Consider the following 21,982-nt stretch of genomic DNA (forward strand, 5'->3'; position numbering starts at 1 on the left):
GAAACGATGCTTGCCATACAAAGAAATTAGAAACACATCATTCCTTGGACCATCTGGGGCCCCAGCAATGTTCCCAGTCCAGAGACAACCTTCCGACCCTGGAGCAGGAAATTGGAGCTCCCACCCCTCACTCTTTCACAGCTGGCATGAGAAGGACCACCCCAGTTCCTCTCTGTGGTCAGGAAAGTGACCTCAGAATGTGGGGGAAAGGGACATTTCAGGGGCTGGATACTGGAGGGGATTGAAAAGCCAGGGCTTGAGCTCTGCTGACGTCTCTCCTCTGAACCTTTTCCAGGCTCCTTCCTCCTCTGAACCTTTTCCAGCTTGTCTGCATCGTTCTTAAACTGGACACAAGACTCCAGATGAGGCCTAACCAGTGCTGAGTAAGGGAGAACTAGTACTTGGTGATGGTCCTGATGGTGATGGTGCTGGTGCTGCTGATGACGAGGGCAATGATGATGAAGCTATTTGTATCTGGCCTGTTCCCAGTGTGGGGACTTGCTGTGGCTCATAACAGCATTGTGTGTATCTCATTCTTTTTGCTGTGTTGATTTGTACAGAACTTGAGCAGAGCAGTGTTTGAAAACTGTGCCCAATCCATTGCTCCGTCAGACCCTTATATCATTCAGATTTCAGGGGGTAGGAAATGGGGCTGCAAAAGAAAGCTGTGTTCTGCACCGCTATGCAGACTCCGGGCTGTGTTCTTTCGTCTCCAACTTTGCACTGCTGCTTTCTGCCAAGTTGCTAACAGGAAGGCCCCATAAAGAGAGGCACAAGCTTTCCCAGCTCCTGTTCTTTCTCTGCTCTCTTTAAGAAGCAACTTTGATTTGGAAATTCAAAGTGACGACCTCCATTTGTGGCTCTGCAAAGCTCTGGGCTATAAACATGGAGACTCCACTTTGCATTCATATTTCATTTCCATCTCAACAAAACAGAAGCTTATTTGGGTCATGGCTGACATTTCCACTGTGAGTTACCCCCCTCCTCCTCCTCAGCTGGGGATGCAGATCCAAGTTGATGTAGTGAAACAGCAGCTTCCGCGCAACATACTGCATGAAGCATCTGCTTCCGTTTCTTTAAATGGCTCCCAGCAATGGTGGCCACACTGCCTCCCCTTGAAAAACGGATGGCCTGCATCTTTCCGCGTGGAGCAGCAAGGACAACTCCTGGGACTCCAAGAGCCATGCTTGAGCTCCACCCAGGCCTCACTCATGCTTGGGAATTCTTGTGACGCCCCAAAAGTGACACCCCAAAAGTGGTGTCACTGCTTGAGTTGACCATGTGTTTCTGGAATGTCCTCTCTCTCTCTCTCACACACACACACACGTACACACACAGACACACTTAACAACATTTAACACGCCATATTCTGCTTTGCCAAAAAACCAGAAGAGTCAGTGCTTGTCCATGTCAACAGTACTTGGCCAGATGGACCAAAGGTGCATCACCCTGAGCTCCTTTGTGCAAGCTCAGTGGCTCTGGAGCAGCGACCCCACTCACAAAAAAGTCAAGCTCACTAGGCAGGCCTCACCTGGAATGCTGTGTCCCATTCTGGGCACCAAGTTTTAAGAAAGATGCAGGTGAATTAGAAGGGTCCAGAGGAGGGCAACAAAAACGATTCAGGGTTTGGAAACACTGCCCTGTGAGGAGAGACTGAGAGAACTGGGCATGTTCAGCCTTGAGAAGAGAAGACTGAGGGGGGACTTGGTCTCCCTCTAGAAGTCCCTCAAGGGCTGTCACAAAAAGGAAGGTCAAGCTCTCTTCTTGCTGATGTCAGAGTGTGGAACACAGAATAATCCATTCAAGTTGCAACAGCCCAGATTCACGCTGGACATCAGGAAAAGCTTCCTCACTGTCAGAGCAACACGGCAGTGGAACCAGCTGCCTGGAGAGGTGGTGGGCTCTCCCACACTGGAGACATTCAAGGTGAAACTGGACAGCCATCCAAGTGGGATGGTGTAATGTGGTGTCCTGCAACAGCAGGAGGGTTGGACTCGATGGCCTTCATGGCCCCTTCCAACTCTACTATTCTATGATTCTGTGAAAAGTCCGCACCGTGTGAGCCTCTCTCAAGAAACCATGCAACCTGGCAACAGTCCCTTCAGCTCTTTTGGCAACCCCTTTCCCTCCCCCAGTCTCCCAAACTCTTGCTGAAATAGGCCGCCATCCCTCTGGCTTGGGCAGGTGGGTATAAATCAGAGACAAGGCAGCCAAATGCCTTTTGGTACAGACTATTAATGATCCCACAATGGCCAGCTGAGTGAGGGAGCCACATGGCAGCCTGAAAGATCAGTGTAACGCCAGCCCACTTTCCCTGCAGTGAGGGAGGTCAGAGAAGTCCATAATGGATGCAAATCAGTCCAGATTTCTACAGATCCAAACGGCAGATTCTGCAACAGACCAGTTTTTTCTCCAAGATGCATGGCTTCCATGCACCAGTTTTTCACTTTTGGGGCATTATATCACACTGCTTAGTTGATGCAGATGAAATGTGAATTAGTTTAACCCTGGAGGAAAAAAATGAGTGGGTGATGGAGCAAAAAATACCCAGCAATGCTCAAAACACAGATGGAATGGATTTAACAGCATGTATACATCCCTGCCTGCTGTATAATGGGTACACACAGGTACCTCCAACTTGACTTGCCAGTGAGATTCCCGGGAGTGCTTGGCTGGCTGCAGAGAGAGACACGCTGACTGCAAGATGAGCCAGAGATGCTTCCGTCTAGTCCTGCAAGGCCATTCTTGCATTCCCAGGCTCCCACCATGACTCAAGAGGACCTATTTGGTGCTTTAGATTTTAGGGAGAAACAGTCCTGTACAAAGGCAGGACCTGGGCATGGAGACTGGGGATACCTAGTTTGCCAGCTGCAGCTGCAGAAAGGATCTAGGGGCATTAGCAGAACATGAGCAAAATGACCCCACAGTAAAATGTGGGGCTAAAAGGGCCGATGTAATTCTTGTGTTGGTGGAAGCAAGCCATCTGACTGTCTTTTATTGTTTAGCTTCCCCGAGTGCTCATTTATTTATTTAATTGTGGAAAGTCGAAATGCAACATTAGAGATAAGCAATGGTGCCACTGTATTCAGCATCGTTCGGGCCTCACTTGGAGTGCTGTTTCCAGTTCTGCACAGTACAGATTATGCGTAACTTTGATGAACTGGAGCAAGTCTAGGGAAGAGCACTAAAGATGGGGCTGGGGCTGACAAGAGCTGGGCAGATTCAGCCTGGAGGAGAGGCGATCCACCGGCAATCTGATGGCCCTCTTCAAATATCAGAGGGACTGTCACATGGGTGGCGAAGCAAAGGTGTTGCCCCGCACACCCCTGGAACACAGCTCTGGGGAGCTTCTCTGAACTGGAATTTGTCTCTTGGGCTGCCACAGGTCCCACCCACCCTGAGCGAGTGTTGCCAGTGTGAAGCCTCTTGCACAAGCATGTGCAACAAGCAGCCTGCCATCTCAAGCACAGCCTCCTAGCTTCCTTGCTTTCCTTCCTTCCTTCCTCCCTCTCCCTTCCTTCCATCTTGGCAGACCTTCTGCCAGCAAGGCTGCTAAGCCTTGGGTGATACACCAAGCCCCTGCTGGAGTCCATGCAGGGCGGGTGGGTTGCTTCCAGCTCAAAGGGTCACACAACTCATGCAAGCTTCTTTATTTGCTTATTTATTTCATACTGTGCAACAACCAAAGCTGTCTGGGCAGCTTCCAACAATTCCTCAAACAAGACCCTATAATGCAATAAAAACATAACATTTTTCCAAGCACAACTTTGAAGATTCAAAAATGGTACAAGGAAAATGGTGCAAGGAAATTAAGGTTACTGTTCGAATGCTGGCAGCTGCCACAGAATGATTTTCTTTCAGTGCCTTAGCAATGTCTGAACCTGGCCCTGCAAGCAGGAACATGCTCACAACTGTTCTGAAAGCTCAACAGCATAAACATTAGCCCAGGTCATAAGGACGAGGCTGTCAGAAAGGCAACATTGATTTACTAGTGGAATAAGGGAGCCCCTCTTAGGGGTGGGCAGTTGTGGGAAGTGGCTGGCTGGCTCCCTCCCTCTTCCTTCCTTCCTTCCTTCCTTCCTTCCTTCCTTCCTTCCTTCCTTCCTTTTTGCCCATCAGAACACCTGAAGATTGCAGCCCTCAGAGGCATTGCAAATAAAGTAGCATCTGCAGTGCTGAGGACCCCCAAACGGTCCAAGTAAACACGTTTGCCACTTAATTTTGACCTGTTTGATGCATCAGCTCAGGAGACCTGAAAGTCAAATTTAGTTTGCAAACAATGTCATGGCCAAGAGAGCTGGACCGGGACTCTGGATATCAGGGTTCTGGTCCCCACTCAGCCATGGAGCTCACTGTGTGACTTCAGGCCAGTCGTTGCCTCTCAGCCTAATCTACCTCACAGGGTTGTTGTGTGGACTGAATGGAGAGGGGGACAGCCCTGCAAGCTGCTCTGGGTTCTTTGCCAAAGGAAGAAAGCGGGGATATGAATGCAATATGATTGATGATGATCAATGTGGCCCTTTTGCTGCTCCAGGGTCCTGCAGGTGTGATCCTTCTCATTAAAACAATTCCAAATGTGGGGTTAAGCAGGGGGAGGTTGCAGTGGGTTGATGGTGGCATAAGGATTAGAAAAGGAGAAGTCATGGCCTACAAGAAGCCAAGATCTGTACCAAGGACACACAGTTTTCCCGTGCTCCGTTACATGAATTGCCACAACTGAACAGGGAAAACTTGGCATGCTTCAGTCTCGGAACCAATATTTATCTACTAATCTTACAAAGCCTTCTGCCCAGGCTTGGCACCCTGGCTCGGCATCACCGGGCATGGGCCAGAGCACTTTGTGGCCCCCCTGGCCCTGCCCCACCTCCTCCTTGCTGTCTCAGGGTTGTTCTGTCGACCTTTCCAGGCAGGTAAGCAAAGCAAGGAGTGCTGGCTTTCACTCACCTTGTTCATTCCTTTGAGACTGTGTTGCAGCTTGGGGGGGGGGGGCAGGGATGGGCCCCACCAGGGTGCCTTGCCCCAGTGCCCCACAAAAGTGGCAGATGGCACTTAGGGCTGCCCCTTTGAAATGACAAGTGTTCCCGCGAATGTTGGCTTCGGCTCTTCTTTTGTCTAGGATTGCTGCAGTAGGATAGGTGGGGAACAATACAAATGGTTCTATAGAGCCCTACATGGCTTGGGACCACAAAAGCGGATCCAGCATCTCTCCTGTCCAAACTCTACCTGGACACTATGGTCAGGTTCAGGGACTGTCGTGCCTGATGCCTCAACAGAGGCAGCACCTCACGAGGAAGAGTCAAATGCCCAAAGAGAGAATCAGGCACCAGAACAGGAGGACTTATACTTGAGGCCCTGTGGCCAAGCAACCCTTCCACAACCTGGCTTGGGAGTAGCTGAACAGGTAGCCGTCCCTCATCCTGACCCTTTCCCCCTTGGGCAAACAGCCACACCTCAGCCTGACCACGAGGGCCCCGAGGGAAAAGACACTACACGTTCTGCCCCTGATGCTGAGTCTCCTGAACAAGATACAGGAGACGCAAGAGGTGGGATAGATTTGTCTCGTGCAACTCTTAGATGTAGCTTATGCAGATTGGAACAAAAGGAGCCTTTGTCCCACCTTATGGGGGAAAGGTGGGGCAGAGAAAGCTAATCCCACATGGGTTCCCTGAGAGATGTCACAATGAAGATAGCAACTAACTTGTAGAGGTCATTGCAGTAGAGCTTATTTGTAGCATCATAAATCTTGTAGAAAAGTAGCAATAAAAGACTTTAGTTTTATTGCCTGCATCAGTGTGGGTCGTTTACAACTGTGAGCTGACACCTCACAACAGGGACCTGCCTCTGATTGCCATGTCCAAGGGAGACCCACTTGGTGGCAACAAGTAGAAGGGCCTTTTCAGCCGTGGCCCCAGTTATGGAATGAGTTCCTCACTGAAACCTACCTGGGGCCAACTTTAGCATCCTTTTGGTACCAGATCAAGACTGTTCTCTATTGATCAATTCATAGAGGCCACTGCCATTTTTATATGTGTTTCAGTTTCAAATTTTGTATGATACCTTTTGTGATGTTTTATGTTGTCTGTATTTTTATATTATGTTTTAAGTGTTATAAACTACCCAGAGAGCTCCAGTTTTTGGGCAGTATAGACATTAAATAAACTTACTAAGTGATAAGTAATATGAAGAATCCTAGACTTCTGGCACTGGGAAAATAGAGGATGGGGACATTCCATGTCCTAACCATAGGAGCGTGCTGGAAAGCGTTCTAGCCAATCACGTCTAGCTATGAGGGATTGAGTTGCCCAAGTGCTAAGTACCACTTCCCAGTAGTTCTAAATTGATGGGCAATGATGATGGCTCAAAACTAGCCTGGCATTATGGGGTGGAGAAAGTGAACGAAGGAGAAGGAAGGGTGTGAATGAGAGAGCCGTCTTCTCTCCATCTAGCAAAGGTCTGAAATTATTTTTAGACAATGACCCCGCAAAGCAAACTATCCTAATAAAGTGGCTGAGGTGAGGGAGTCAAGTTAAAAGGGTCCTATTAAGATCTGAGAGATGGTTCCAGATCAAATTACACCAAGCACGGTCGAAGCTGGAGATTTGACAGCCTAATAATTTGAAAGAAACTCAAAAGAGTAGTCAAGCTTGCACCCCACTGGTTTATATTTTACATCCAATTTCAGAAAGAAAAGCTGCTGCGGGTTTTCCCATATAGAAACCTGATCGCTTAGAAGTGTCCTCAAGGCCAAAAGCAGCTTCAAAATGCTGCTGAGATGACTTCCTGTGCCTTCGCTTTGCATCAGGACACTGGGGAGTTCAGTGCTCCAGCTAAAGCGCCAACTCCATTTCATTTCACTGCCTGGGACTGCATTGTTCACTGTTGCAAGGCGTCAGAGTACTTGTGCGTAAGTGGCAGGGGGTGAAGAACGCTGCGCATTTGCGAGTCCCAAGTTATACCGTGAAGAATGGAAACTGCAGCAAGCAATGAGGAAGTCAGCTAGGGCATAACCCCATGGCCCCCTGGCCTCACCTGGGGTGGGGAGAATTTTTGGAGTCTCACCTCTGAGCCGCCACCTTGGAGCTGGGCTTCCAAGGCTGAGCCCCTGTCTGCCTGCTCTCAGGCAGGAAGAATGGTATCAGCTCTGCTTCCCAGGTCACCCCTGGACCTCAGAGGGGAAGGGGGGGGGATGAGAGTACAGGGATGGCAGGAGACTGAGACTTATGCCAATTCCTAGCAACACCCCAGCCTCCTTTCCTCCCGCTCCCCAGCACTAAAGTTGTTGTTTTTATGTGCTTTCAAGTCATCTACTACTTATGGCAAAACCATGAAAGAAAGTCCCCCAGAATGCCCCACCCATGACAATCCTGCTTAATTTGGATGCCAGGAAGCACTTCCTGACAGTCAGGACCCCGAGGGTGTGGAATGGGCTTCCCTGGGAGGTGGTTGAGGCCCCATCGGTGCGGGTGTTCAAGGATAGGCTGGACATGCACATGGTAGGCATGTTGTGAGCAGAGCCGACTGGAGCCAGGGGTCAGGCAAGATGGCCCTCCCGACTCGCTCAGTTTCTATGTTTCTATATTTGGGTACAAGTCAAGCTAGTCCCAAATGGAGTGCCTACCCCTCGGGATGGTGCCCGGCATTGCCTGGGAGGCACTCAAAACGCAAAAGCCTCAGCTTGAACATTCCGTACCCATCTCAAGCCCACTGCAGGCAGCCTTCTTCAAGTGGGGCCAGTTCAGAATGCCTGTGCTGCTCCCATTGCTCTCGTCCCTTCCCTGACTGTTCCCAAAGTTTCCCTGGTGGGAAAAAAATGGGAAGGGCTCACAGGGTGGGGCAATAGGTACATTTCATAGGAGAAGTTTTACCTGTAGATGAGACATGGAGAAAAGGATAAGCCCAGCTTTGCATGTCGTGTCCAGCCAAAGAGGGGTCTGGCAAGGGATGCTCAGGCCCAGGAGGCATGAAAAGGCTTGGTGGAGAACATGCCCCTTTGGGAAGATGTGCTCAGCCCCTTGGGCTCTGTCCAGAGCTCTGAAAAAATGAGCCTTTATCTGGGGGTCCTGGCACTGGCTGAACCTTTCCTTTCCTTGAAGAGAAGTTTGGGGAGAGATGGAGGGAGGGAGGAGAGACTGTGAAGCAGGGGTGCTGGCCCTTAAGCCCATGGGCTACATGCAGTCCGGTTGGCCTCAGAGATTCCACATGGGGTCATGCACCTCTTTCCAGATGGCAAATTGTCCAGTTGTTTCCTTGTTTTTGTGTTGCTATATTTTTTGGTGGGGGGTGGGCATTCTAAAAACGGTATGCCTGTCTTACTGGCAGCAAATCTTCACATTAAGACATGCTGGTATTTTTAATATTTTGGCCTCTCTTTTTTGCCTTCAGCCCTGCCTGCCTGTTGCTGGAATGTATCGTGCGAGAGCATCAGCAAAATGAATTTTGGCCCTTGGGCCACATGAGTGCAAGACCCCCAGCTGCAAAGTAGGGCAGCCTTCTGCACATCTGCTCCCCCATGTTCCAAAATGTTTGGGCGAAGAAGAAAAATGCAGGAAGGTGCTCCAGCCCTGAATTTCCCTGAGAAGCTCTTCTCTTTGGAAAGAAGGCCTCTGGCTATGCTGACGGTTGCAGATTATGCGTAGCCCTCAACATGCACTCATTATATTATTTGCAAGACTTCAGGGGGAACCAGCATGGTGTCTGGATGCTTTGCAAGGCATTTTCCTCTGGGTCAAATTTAGCGGCTGGGGGCTGTGGGAGGCACGGGTCGGGGGAGAAATGTGACTTGCTGCTCGGTTCCTGTGTGCCTGCTATTTTGATCCCAGGAATCCACTGGCAATTTTGCATTAAATCAGGGGAGGCTGGCGACTCCTAGGTCAGTGGGCATTGCAGCTTTATAAGAGCTTTCCACAGCACCCCATTTGGGGATGTCGTTCAGCACCATGGAGAGCTCCTATACCTCTGGAAAGAAAAGCTCCACCGGGTGAGGAACCCCACGGATGTGGGAACCACCAGCCTCTTCTGAATTCGAACTAGGTCTGGCCTCAAACCAAATAAAACACCCACAGATGTTTAAAAGTGCAGATCAGATAGAATCACTCCTCCGTTTCTTAACACTATGGAAAACCAGTCACTGTGTTATTTGTGTTCTACTCAATGCATTATTTCTGCGTGGTTTTAAAATCAATGTTCTTCTCTTTAAAGCTTTATCTCAGGAGTGGAGACCACCAGCCCTGCAGATTCTACTGGACTTCAATACCATCACCCCTAGCCAGCATGACCAATGGTGCAGAATGATGGGAATCTGGGGATGGGCACATTTTCCACAACCCGGGTTTATGGAAGCCACTGAAGAGAAAAGTTTTCAGAGGTAAGAAAGAAGAAAGTAGCAGCAACCTATTCTAGAAGGGCCGAGCCACTCATGGATTGGTCCACCAACCTGCTCCCAAGGGTGGATTCTGAGAGTATGGGGTTTTCAAAGTATGAGCAAGCTGATATGGGTGAAGGCAGTCCTCTCAGTCACTGGTCTTTAAAGGACACAAACAGCTCTTTCAACTGGGCTTGAGGATACCTTGGGCAACAACCACAGTGTAGGCACTCCTTGACTGTTGCTTTGCCCCCATCAATACTCGGCGGCCACAGTTGGCATGCAATGAAGTTTCCAGACCACCTGCAAAGGCAGCTCCACATTAAGCTCCTGGCAGCAGCCCAGCCTGGATGTCACCCGTGGACAGAGGACCAAGGCAAGGCCCATCTGGTCTAGCAAGGCTAATGGCACTTCTTTGGCCTGAGTTTTGTAGGACGTGAATCTACAGACTTGGAAGCCTGGCAGGAGTGCCAGATCTAATTTATCCAGCTAAGCTTTTGTGGGTAGCGGAGCTTTCATTTTCAGTGCAGCAAACTATGAGAAGTGGGTGCATTGGTATCTGTACGCTGGGTTTTGTTCTCTCCCAGTGTGGTGTGTCACACGCACTGTCCTTTATCACTCTGCCCTGATCTTACTGGTCTTGCAACTTCTTCGTCTCCGGATCTCTGCCTGCCCTGTTCCTCTTGTTGTCCATGGCAGACTGCTTTGAAAGAAGGGCTGTGCAGACATGTGTGTTGCTTGCTATGTCACATCCCCTCTGGCTGCCAGTGGCGCAGTTCCTCTGAAGTTACTGAGAACGTAAGCAGCCCAAGGGCCGGCAAGCTAAACGCTTGTGGAATCAATGTGAGTTCACGGCCAACTCACTGCAGATTAAACTCCTTTGGTTCACAGAGATGGGATTTTCAGTTGAATGGCCCAGTTAAACTGTCATTACGTTCTCAATTATAGCCAGCAACCAAGTTCTAAAGATGGGGTTGGATTTTTTGGTTATGCCTCAAAGGAAGACGCAGCATATTTTTAGCAATAGGTTATAAAAGGAGAAGGAGAACAAGAGGAATTGGTTGACAGCCCTGAGTCTGCCAGCTACAAAGACAAAGGAACAGTGGCAAAACTTGACAGGTGAATATTTGGGGGGGTTTCGTACTTTAACAAATATGTTTTTCCCTTGCATTAGGAAATTCAGCTCTTACTAATGATTGCTCTTTTCTCGTTTAAAAAGTTAGCAGTCATTCCCATTACTGTCCTTAATTTAAAATGTGTCAACATGCTGGAAACCACTGGGGGTTTTGCAATTTATTTTTAATGTATAAATTGTCGTCAAGAATTAAGTGTACCATGATATTCACTCTGCCATCATGGGAAATATCGAACTAAATAATATATTACAGCCAATCCTCAAGGAAGCATTAATTCTGCTCATAACATTTGTTTTTGTTTTCATTTTTTCATATGCCTGTGTATGACATTAGTGATAAAACCCCCTATGTGTTTATATATATGTGTGTGTATATGGGAAACATAATACATTAAGGAAAATAAAATGAAATTATATTTCATCGCAAGTGACAACCTGAATAAAAAATGGGAGAAAGAACTCTTGGCTTTTGAAGATATTGAAGTATATCAACAACAAGCAGGGTGAATCTATAGCTGTTCCAAAGATTTTACTGCCTCAGCAACACTGGAATTCAACACCTCATACTCTGGGACTTGCAAATCAGAGTCCTTCTCATTGCAGGCTCCATCACCAAGCACGCATGCACGCACGCACGCAAGCAAACACTCCTGGGGGCTCCAAAGGTTTTTTTTTTAAATCCCCTATACATGCACAGAAAACACAGATCTGGAAAGATTGCCACCTTGAGCATAATGGGTGTGCGTATTCCTGCTCCAGCTCACCACATGTACAGGTCTTTACAATGTCTGAATATAAAAAACTGCCAATATCATAACCCCCATAAATAGGATGCAACTACTTTTAGGGTACTGAGAACAATTTTGGCCCACACATCTAAAGGGGGATATTGCAGAGCTGGAAAAAGAGCAGAAAGGGGCAACAAAACTGACCAGGGGCTGGAGCGACTCCTTTGTGATGAAAGGTTGCAACAATAGGTTTGTTTAGTTTAGAAAAAGGGTGAGTAAAAAGGAGACATGATAGAGGAGTCTGGTGAATGGTCTTCCCAGTGAGGAGAAAATGGCTAAGGGAACATGTTCTTCTTTGTGCACAATACTGGAATCCAGGGTCACCCTATGATTGGTGGGAGATCAGGACAGACGAAGGGGTGCCCTTCTTCACAGCGCACAGTGAAATGAGGGAATTCACTTCCATAAGATGCCGTGATGGACACCCACGGCTTTGAAAGAGGATCAGAGGACTGAAAGGGGGATAGGGCTGCAACCAGCTGTGGGTTCTGAAGTCAATATGCTACCTGCAGTATCAGGGGCAGTATGCAGGGGTGCACCCACACCCCATTTGTGGGTTCCCTGTGGGCAGATAGTTGGCCACTGTGTGAAGAGACTGCTACACTAGATGACCCTTGGCCCGTAGGGTTCTTCTTAGGACCCACCAAGTCCCAGGCACAGCCAGTTCTGTCCTGCAAGCAATCGCCTCCTTGACAGTCTTCCTGCTTGTGCAGCCGAGACACACAGCCCAAATTGCGGCTGGCACAGCTCTCTCACGGCGGCCGTACATGCTTATGTTCCACTTGGTGGATTGCTAGTTGATCAGGCAGGGACCTACCTAGCATGTGCCGCAAATGCCTGTTCTTTTCAAACAGATGGCTGTGCAGCTCTTGCTTTCAGAGCCAGGGCCAGGTTTAAAGCCTGGGGGGAACCATCTGAGCTTCTGCTAACTCGACTGGCTCAAGCCTCCAGGCCAGGAAACCTGGGAACAGGCTGGGGAAATACTGGGAGATGCAGCAAGCAGGAGAGGTAGAGCGCATGGGTTGCGTGCAGAAAGAATTCAGGCTGAATCCCTGGCAACTGCAGTCCAGGTAGGACAGACAAATGAAGGGCTAGATCTCCTGCCACATCTCCAAAGAGGTGTCTGCCAGGCCCCTTCCTTCCTGGCTGTTACTTTGTTCCTAATTTTATCTTTCATGTAGATCCAGGGCAAGCAACTTTTCTCTTAGTTTCAGCAGCTCCCCTTCTGGGAAATGAATGTTTGTGTTGGCCAATTCACACGACAGCCATTTTATGAATGGAAAACCCCTCTGCTCCGTGGCAACCATTTTGTGTAAACACCCACAACCCTTTCTCAAAACTCCAAGCCTGCCTCCCAAAAGGGTAGGGGACCTCTGTTGATGAAAATACTGATCTGGATACAGCAGTGGAGTAAAAGAAACATCTTGTGTTCATTCAGAGGCAAAGAAGACACGGAGATGATCCTCACCTGCCTATGTCCTTCAAAACAAATGATGGCACTCTGCTTCCAAGGACATCGCCTTCCTTCTGAAACCTTTCAGCGGCCAGATCTTCAAAGAGGTTTGCGTGTCACTTCTAGAGAGCCGCTCAAAATACGATCTCCTGTGTATATTTATTTGGACGTAAGCCCCACTGGGCTTGCTTGCGTTTACTCTCCAGCAAGGATACACTCAATTCTGTGCATTGCCCAACCTTCATAAAAATCCCGGGATGGAGAACGATGTTAATCATACCCCTTAAAATTGATAACAGTCAGCAGAGAAAAGCAAAGACGCCAGAGATGCTCAATCATATTTATTGTCTGCCTAGTGTTGAAACAACACACCTCCTGGGGGAGGACATTCTAGAATTGGGGTGCCACCATGCAGAAAGCCATCTGGGGGGCTGGCAATGAGATGGGCCAGGAACTTCCTTCCATATGTTAAGGACTGCAGTCCAAATATCAGGAATATAAATTCTCCAAACATCAATAGCCTTCCAGGCCTTGGGAGAACAGATCTGTCCAGCAGCCTGAAAGATGAGGCTGGGTGGGAAAAGACCCCAAGCAAGCGTATCTGGGGCAGATACTCCACAGTTGAGGTACTCTCAGTAATGGCTCTGCCTTCTGTGGCCAGAGATTTAAAGGTGGGTGCACTCAGCATAGGTTGGGGCCAAGCTCAAAGGACCGGTAGGTACCTAGAGGACATTATGACACCTCAGATATCTTGGTCTCAGGGTTCTGCAAGTCAAGAAAGACCATCTTCAAAAGAATGCACTGAGAAACACACTGGGAGCCTAAGTTCCGCCCAGCCAGTTAACAGCCGTTAACACCCTGGTGGTCATACTTTGAACCAGCTTTAGCTTTTGAATGAAGAAAGTGAGGAGTAGGTTCTCCTACATGCATGCACGTGAGTGTGCGCGTGTGTGTGCACGCACACACACACAGAGTCTGCTGAGAATTCATTCTCAAGTCATGGAAAGAAAGGGGGAAGGGGGAAGCCATAAATGAAATATCTTTGTTGGATAATCCTCGCCTGAGAATTCAAAATCGCCTGCAGCTACATTTGCAGTGGATTCTAAATCATTTATCATCCATTAATCGGGATGTACCGAGATCTTTATTCATACCAGTGCTGGAGCACATTATTTTGGAGGATAAAAATGTGCCTGATTCCCCATTCCGACAGTTTCTTAACAAGCAGGTGCAAGCCGTCGCTACAGTGGGCAAAGTTGCTATTCCTTGCCAAGCTATTGGCTCCTTCCAGGTGAAGACGCTCTGGATTCTGGGGCAAGTGGTCACTCTTGGGTTCAGCGAGATGGTAGAACCAATTCTACTGTGCAACTACAAGTCCAGGGTTCAAAGGCTGATGGGAAGACAGGAAGGAGAGGCCAGCCACAAGGAGGGGGGATTAAGATTGGTTACAAGATGAGGGTCTCCCCATGGTTACATGTCTCCCCTCTGAACGACCAGCTGCCAGGGGAAGCCAAACCCAGTTTCTTTCCCAGTCTCTCCCAGGCTGCTAAATGGTCCCAGCAGGATTAGCTTTCTAGTCAGCCACCGTGAGAGCTAAGAGATCATTGCAGTCTGGGGGCAGAATCTCAGTTCTGGGGCTCAAATCTGCCCCCTAGAGGTTCCTCTGGAATTCTCTGGAGTTCAACCAGCCCTTCCATTTTTCCCTCAGCCCAATGCTTTGGTGACTCCCCAGCTTTTGCATGGCCCCCACCCACCATTCTAGAAGGTTAAAATGCTTCCCCAGTGGCTTAGTTACTGGCTGTAAGAGATCTAACTGGAAATATACTGGTCTCTGAGGGATTTGGCCCCACCCCTTTTTCCTTCAGCCCCGCCCACCTTTGGAATTTAGCCCTTAAGAGCTGAACCCCTGATCTAGTCTGAACCCGGCACTTGTGTCTGGACATCAGGGGGAGGGGGAATTGGGGACACTCAAGAGATTTCTTCCTCCAAGCACAGCATTGAGGATATATTGAAGTATTTACTGCCCTCTTATTTCAATGCCTCTTCTGAGAGATGGTGCACTCATGGGAAATATGGATTCCCCTGCTAAGCTGGGTTGGTGGATGCAGACATGAGAGCCAGTGTGGTGTAGTGGTGAAGAGCCCAGGACTGGGACTCAGGCGACCTGGGTTCTAGTCCCCGCTCAGCCATGGAGCCAACTGGGTGACTTTGGGCCGTGCTGTCAGCCCAACCTACCTCACAGGGCTGTTGTTATGGGGATAAGATTGAGAGCAGTAGGGAAATCGCAGAAACTGCCTTGGAAGGAAAAAAGGTTGGAGATGAATATATTAATACATTTAAAAAGGATCTGCTGAGTTGAGTTGGCAGAAGCAGACTTCCTTACCCTCTGTTCTCCACAGCAGTTCCTCCAGCACCCCAGAAGTGCTACCCAGAGGCTCCGGGGAACTTGCTGAGTAGGATGAGTCATGGTGTGGGGTCGGGGAACCTCACATCCACACAAGAGTGCTTTTGAATCGATGGGAGATTGCGAATCCAACCCCAGACTTTCCTGCATGCCCTGCCAGTGCACACGTGCTGGGGAGTAACGTGTGAATGCTGCAAACATGTGGCTGGAACCAAGGACATGGGTCCCCCCCCCCCCAGGTAAGGAATCCCTTACCTGGCTGGGAAGGAGGCTGGTGAGCAACCCACTCGATGAACCCCAGTTCTTCCTTCACAGGCAGCTGCGAAGGTGAGACAAGCATTGGAGGCCATCAGGAGACATGAAGGGGACCGGGCAGGAGAGCATGCCCTATTTTCATTCATTATCATCACATTACATTTCCATCCCACCCTTTTTCCTCTTGCAAATGTCCCAGGGCGGCTTACCTGTGAGGTAGGTGAGGCTGAGAGTCTGAGGCTGGCCTAGTGTCACCCCATGAGTGACATGGCTGACTGGGGACTCAAACCCAGAACTCCCAGGTCCCAGTCCAGCACTCGAACCATGATTCCACCCTGGCAGCTAGGAGCATCTGCCTCACGTGTCAATCTCTCTGGGTCAATAAAAAGCCCGTGCATAGGAATAAATGCATTTTCTTTTTCTTGACCGTCATATTGGCCAAAGATCCTCTCCAATGATACATGATTGTCCTTGCTGCATTTCCTTCTAAGTCAACCGACATTTGATGGATGAGGCTGCGATGCCACATCGATCCATCAGGACATGCCTATTTTTAAACACATTCTATCAAAATGGATGAGCAAAGCGTTCAAGATCACCTGAGACATCCCTCCCTTGGCGTTGCCAAGCACCTGTCTGGTGCAGCGCCTGGACCTCTTGGTTTTGCCAGATCCTTTCCTTCAGGGGCAGGGAAAGGCCAGCCACAGGCCTGGCTAAGTCGGTTGTTCTCATGGCTTTGATTGCAGAACTGCTTTCAGTCTTTCAGCTTTATATTGAACCTGCCTTATGGGTCAGGAAAGAGAAGAAAAATGGCCTACACGTGTCACATAAAATGCAGCTCATATTCTCTGCTTCCCAGACACATACCTTTCTAAGCAACGTCAAACTGCCTTGCACTGCTTCCAAAAAGTCTCTTAGGTCTTAGGGCCCCCGGGGGGGGGGGGTTCCCAATGGTCCACTCCTACCACTGGCTTTCCATTTGCTATCCCCACCGGTCTGGCACCCCACCTCTTCTCCCCTGCTCCCTTCCCCATGGGAAGTGGCATCCCTGCCCACCTACCTGTCTGCCAGCCCTGCCTCCCTCTGTTCATTCTTTTAGGAAAAGAAGCTGAACCCATGCCAGGCACCTTCCTGTCTCATTATGTCCTCCAGGCAGAAACATGAGCACAAAAGAACTCAGGAGAAATGAACATGCCTGGCACAACAGCCGCTTGGCTTCACAGCACACCTGAACCTTTTGGCCTGGTAAGGAGGTAGCTGAAAGAGAGAACACGGCAGCAAAAGCAAAGAGAAAAGGAGGTGGCAGGACGGACAGGAGTGTAGGCAGAGGACCAGCAAGTGGTGGGGTGGGGAGAAAGCGCAGCGAGAGAGGAGAAGAGAGGGAAAGGGAGAAGTAGAATGCAAGCAGGGGGGAGCACCCAGGGTTCCCCACTCCAAGGCTGCAGACTCCCCTACCTCCTAGCAGTGCCACTGGGACTCAGGCAGGCCTCCTTGGAGGATGTCTGTCCATGGCTGCTGGTCACAGGACTGGCACTACCATGCGTCAGAGTGAGGTGGCTGCTTCAGGCGGTAAAAGCTGAGAGGCGGCAGCACAAGAGCGTGTGCGTGTGGCCCTTTACCCAAACCCCAACCCCAACTATTCAGTGTTGAGGGAAGATGTTGAGTCTTCTTCGTGGGCATGGAGTGGGAGACAGCAGCGTCTTGTTCTTTGCTTCAGGCAGGAAATGTCTCGTCATTATAGGTTTAGGAAACCTTCAGGAACTTGAAAGAATATGTAGGAAGAGGCCTGGTGGAGTCACACCAAAGATCTGTCCAGTCCAGCACGCTTCTTCCCACAAGAACTAACCAGGTGCCCGTCCAAATCCACTAGCAATCTTGGCAGGGACATCGCCCCTTTCTCTTGCTTTTCCTCAGCAGCTGTTCTTCAGGGATGCTCACAGCACATTCAGATGTTCCACTTGGCCATCATGGCGAAGAGCTGCTGACAGGGCTGTCCTCCACGCACCTGTCTAATCCACTTTGGGAGTGGACTGCAGTCTCACCCACACAGGAGGAACTCCCTCAGGGTGGAATGTGGGGAGGCTGCAGTGTAACAAACCCACTGGCCACCTCCGTGCCCCATGGCTATGCATGTGATTGGTTCCCCGAGTCGCCTGATGAGGAGCTGACTCAGCTGCCTGGCACAGCTTATGCCGTGGTCTGAGGAGCATCTCTTGTTTGCACTGTCCAGCCTGGAGTCCTTCTTGGCCGACGTGCTGCTTTGGGGTGCAAAGGAGCTCAACCACCCTGGTGCTCTACTGGTCCCCATTCATCAGTCCGTTCTGCTGGCAGCTGCACACATCTGCCAGCCTTCGCCCACCACGCTCATTAGAACTCTCTGCTACGACTCAAGGGGTGCCTGAAAATAACCTCAAGCAATGTCGACATGGCTTTAAAAAGGAAAGGCAGAGAATCTGTGCACAGCAAAAAATTCCACACAGTGGTGCCAGGCTCCCAGATCAACAGCCTAGGAGACTGGAAACCTCTCTTTATTGGTTGTACAAATCTTGCCCAAACAACAAATGCAGGTTCTCAGTGAATCGGCTCAGGCTCTTCCTGCCAGAAAACATCTCCAGGGTTCTGGCTGGCAACAGAGGCATTTTTCATGAGTGTGAAGTTTTCCAGAATGACGTGACACAACCAAGAAACAGGATGCAGCGATGCTGTCCTGCAGTTATCTTCACACCTGCTGCCCTGAAGGAAAACTTCCCACATAGGCGAGTCTGCTGAGGATTCCTCATGTTCCGTCTGTGGTTCCTTGTTCTTTTAGAACATCCCTTCGGAGGATGGGTTTGCCACAGGAATGCTGGACTTCTTTCAGCCCAAGGCAACCTCTCTTGCAGAGAAAATATTGCCACCCACATTCCGGGGGTGGCCTGGGTCAATACCAAAGGCAGCGAGTTAGAAATAGCAATTCAGATAGATAATATCAGCAACGGTTGCTTATTCACTACCAGGTCAGGCTGAACGTTTTGATACTGGTGTATAAAGCCATAGACAACTTGGAAGAGGGTGCCTGAGAGAGAGCCTTCTCCTTTATCAACCTGCCTTGAGCCTGAGGTCATTGGAGGGTATGCATCTGGTGGTTCCACATGGACCTGTAGCCTGATTGGAGTCTATCCAGAGAAGATCCTTCAACACGTTCTTCCCATGGTGAGGAACACTCTGCCTCTGGAGACCAGGCAGGCACTGACCTTGCGTTATTCCTGGTGCCTCCAGAAAACATCTTTATTTCAGGAAACCTTCTTTGCCTGTGATCAGCCACAGTTTTGATTGGTATTCTGTTTTAAATGTGCATTTTATTCTTTTTATCATTTTATTGGTCACTGCTCACAAATCTACATACAGTACCTGTGGAACAGCATATAAGGGTTGTAAATCAATAGATCAACAAATATTGCTCTGTTTTAGCTTGACACTCTGACTCCCAATAAGATGCTTTTAGAGCAACCCTGGACCACATGGGAAGAATCTGTGCCACATGGGCTTAGCTGTGGCTCCACAAAACCACCCCCAAAGCCCATTTGCTCATGGATCCATGAGAAGCTGGGTTTGGTGTGTCCTGGAATTTGGTGGCAACCTTCGGTATCTTCTGCCTTTTGTGTAATGCAGAGAAACAGCTTTCCCATTTGTCAATCATTTTGTGGCCTGATTCTAGGAGACCTGGATGAGCTCAACAATTCTGTATGAAGTATAATTGGCAGGTCCCCCTGGGTTTCCTGCAGCTCAGCCCCATCTACTTTCGATGTTCCTTCATTAGTTCTCTTATGCTGTCTCATCTCCAATAATGCTTCTTCTTTTCCCATTCCGGATAATAAAGCTGTTTTAAGGAAATTTAAATTCTTCCAAAGAACATTTTGTTTGTTTCTTTGTTGCTTTGTTTTTAAAGAGAAGAGAAGAGAAGAGAAGAGAAGAGAAGAGAAGAGAAGAGAAGAGAAGAGAAGAGAAGAGTAAAAAAAAGTAAAGGGAGAAGAAAAAAACCAGGGAGAGCATTTGAAGATGGGAGAGACAACTGGCATTCCAGATATCAGTTTTGTTGCAAAGGCTGCCAAATATCGATAGGTCTGGTTCTTGCAGCCTTGCATGGGGTAAAGAATTGTGTTTACTTAACAAAACTTACTGGGAGACCTTATTAGTGAAATAATCCAGCAAAAAGTAAAAACAAACAAGACATAATGTGCCGGGCAATTTAACTTTAAACAAACCAACAGATTCACTTATGTTCATTCTGTGCTGTCATCTATAAAGCGTCAAGCATCTAGCAGGAAATAAATTAGGCAAAAAGAGAGAACATGTCAAATCAGAGTGCTCTTTTACTAACTTATGACTTATTTATAATAGGGATAGCAAGCACACTATTGCTGTGAATTGATTGTAAACGTTTGCATCCTGCAAGGTTCATCTTTCCTTCTTGTCAAGCTATTCAATTTAGGGGTATCGTTTAATTTTCATGCAGGTAGGACACCTATTGGGATGGGGGAAAGGTTCTTATCAATCATGAAAGATCCATTTTGAACATTAAATGCCAAAACTAAAAGGGGGCTGCTTATTGTACAGGTTGAAGTATTTCACCAAATGGGTTTCCCAATGTAGATTCATCCCTCAAAGTACCCTGGGTCTCCCTGGGGACACAAGATATAGCATAAATGTTTTAATTAGTTATATAGTAAGCTATTCTTTATGCACAAGAAGTGTTTGCTTGCTTTTGGTGTAGGAGCTTCCAGACGTGTGATCCTGCGCATACCTCCAGTCTAAGGAGGTTCAGTCCAAGGACAATTTTACCGTGTGATTTTGTTAAATGTTCAAACTGACCTTTAGATTTGTAAAGGACTCTTTTCATTTCCAAGAGTATTTCTTAATCTATGGCAAATACAGCAGATGCAATGCATAATTTGTATCTGCGTGTAAAATTAATATTTGGAATTTGGTGAGTGCTCATATACGCATATGAATGATCCAAAAGTTATTCTTTGAATGATCAAAAACTAAAAGCAGGGAGATAACAGGTGAAAATTTGATTCACTCACCTGTGTACAAAAAGCGGAAAAATATGTCCATTTATCAAGCATTTATCAGATTCATCTGCAATTATTAGTACATTAACATGTGCATATTGACAATCATGTACTGACAACTCTCATATATAAAAGTTTTAGCACTATCTCTGAATAATAGCATAAATAAGATTTTCACACATTTTTAGACTTTCACTGTAATCAATATGTACTTTCTGATTGGGGTCAGTTCCTGACATATTGTACTTGGAGAAAACAGAACAATTCAGAAGCAAAGAGTTGACTCAGATAGCATCTCAAGAGCATCTTTTTCTGGGCAGAAATGGGCAGAAGGTAGATCAAATGAACTGCATGGTCTTTGCAAAACAATATTCCAAACTAAAGTTCAGAGGTTGCTTCACCTACGTCAAACTTCATAGATGCACCAGAAAAGAACCTTCCCATTGTGGGGCCTTGTCTTGAAACACAATAATGAGTTTTTCTGAACAATATTGGAGTGAAGATTCTTATATAACGTATATCTCAGGGAATCTGGGTATACACAGGTAATGAATGTAATATAATTTTAATGAGAATTTCATTTTATGGCTCAGGATACATGGGCATAACTTCCCATAATGTAATTACCTTTGATTAATCAGTGAGAATTATTAACTTCAGACAAAAGCTTGGTTTTCACCCCCCACACACACATACACTACTTTGAATATGTAACAGGAAGGAAGGAAGGAAGGAAGGAAGGAAGGAAGGAAGGAAGGAAGGAAGGAAGGAAGAAAAATAAATTGTTCTTATTAGTTTGAAGATGGTGGATGACACAGGCAGAACGGAAAGATATCATGAAAGCTGACTGATATACAGTATTTGTCTGGAGACTGATTTTAACTAAGAGACCCGCCTGGGCAGTGCAGCTTCTTACAGTTTGCCAGTCTACTGATGTTGCAAGCAATTCTGATTGCTTCCACCAACCTGGGGCTTGTCCCGGACTACAAGTACATAGTTCGTCATGGACTACAAGTACAATCCTAAGCACAAATTTGGGAAGTTAATCCTATTGGATTCGGTGGGGATTACTCGGGAATAAATACATTTAGGATTATACTGTGCTCCCCTTTTCAGTGTTTTCAGCAGCAACACTGGGAGTTGTCATATGCTCAGTCAGAACTTGGGGACTTCCTATTCCATAGCCTAACCTACCTCACAGGGTTGTCATGAGGATAAAATGGGGCAGGGAGGGGAGGGGGAAAGCCATGGAAGAAGGAAGAGGTAAAAGTGCAAGCTACACAGTTAAAAGATGTGCTGTTTGTGACACTGCAAGAGAGAGGGGGAGCAGGGACTCAGGAGAGTGTGTGCCACCCCGGGACTTCTTGTTGAGGGTGGTCAGGGCTGCGGCTGCTTGAGGAGCTGCTCAATGGAGCCAGCTGCTCAGCTTTCACTCAGTCAAGCTCCTGAAGATTCCTTCTCCTCCTTGACCAGGAATGATCAGTTCCTTCACTCCATCACATCCTGGTCCCATCTGGATGACTGGCACCAGT

Source organism: Varanus komodoensis, unplaced genomic scaffold, assembly GCF_004798865.1.
Source record: "Varanus komodoensis strain SLA01 unplaced genomic scaffold, ASM479886v1 scaffold75, whole genome shotgun sequence".
NCBI lineage: Eukaryota > Metazoa > Chordata > Lepidosauria > Squamata > Varanidae > Varanus > Varanus komodoensis.